Here is a 1,056-nt window from a genome sequence, read left to right as displayed (position 1 = left end):
ACTCATCTCATCTCATCTATTTTCTTATTTTTAAGAATGAACCAAACACAAGAAAAGAACCTATTATAGAAAATAAGTTTCTTATAATACATTTCCTTATTTTTTAGCCAACCAAACATTATTAAAACAAGTTTTCTTAAAAAATCACTCACATTATCCAATAATATGACGACAACTCATCTCATCCCATCTCCTATTCTTTAATTTCCTTCTTTTTTTTTCCAATCAAACAACCTCAAAATAAAATTTCTAAGAAATAGGTTTCCTATTCTTTGATTTCCCTCTTTTTTTAAGGCAAACAAACAGCCCCAAAGTGTCTCAATTAAAGTGCTTCTACAGTCGATTTCCTTTCTCCTCGACTTTGATTAGATAAAGAACAAGTTTAACTAGAAAGAATCTCTTTAAACGTTGCGTGATAAAAAGCTAAAAAGGCTAAAGCGTGCCATCAATCCATATATAGGCTACCCACCCGCTATATAGTTTTGGCTTTTTCTCTTATTTAATTCCTAATATTAAGCCCGTGCGTTGCTCTGGGTGATATTTATCAAGGTATATGTATCGCCAAATTCTGTATATAACTATTTATAATAACTTCAACAACTATTTTTTTTATTTCCATTATAAGAGTGAATCTCCAAATCACTTAATAAAACTAACTAGCAAGTTTTGTCAATCTTCTTTAATAGAGCCAGAAAAGATTTATATACGTGAAATGTCTGATAAAGGTTTTAATTAAAGTATCATCTGCAAGAACAAAAAATATATATGAATAGTGTTTTGGTATTCAAAATTATCCGTGTGTTACGTTGTAGCATGAAGTATTTACTGTAGCACAAACAATGATTTTAAGGCTTTGTTTATAAGTGAAAGAGTGATTTTAAGGTTTTACTAACAAGCTTCACCGTAGTGAAATGTTTTAATTAGCTGAGTTTTCTTTCTCTTTGAGGAGTGTTTTGCTGAGCTCTGTGCTTGTTTGAGCTCTAGATTCATATCTGATATCTCACATTTGAGATGAGATTCTTGATGTACATAATTTTTACATTTTGGTGATGAATA

This window comes from Asparagus officinalis, chromosome 9, assembly GCF_001876935.1.
Source record: "Asparagus officinalis chromosome 9, Aspof.V1, whole genome shotgun sequence".
Classification (NCBI taxonomy): Eukaryota; Viridiplantae; Streptophyta; class Magnoliopsida; order Asparagales; family Asparagaceae; genus Asparagus; species Asparagus officinalis.
The sequence above is the reverse complement of the archived record's forward strand: the minus strand, read 5'-3'. Positions refer to the sequence as shown.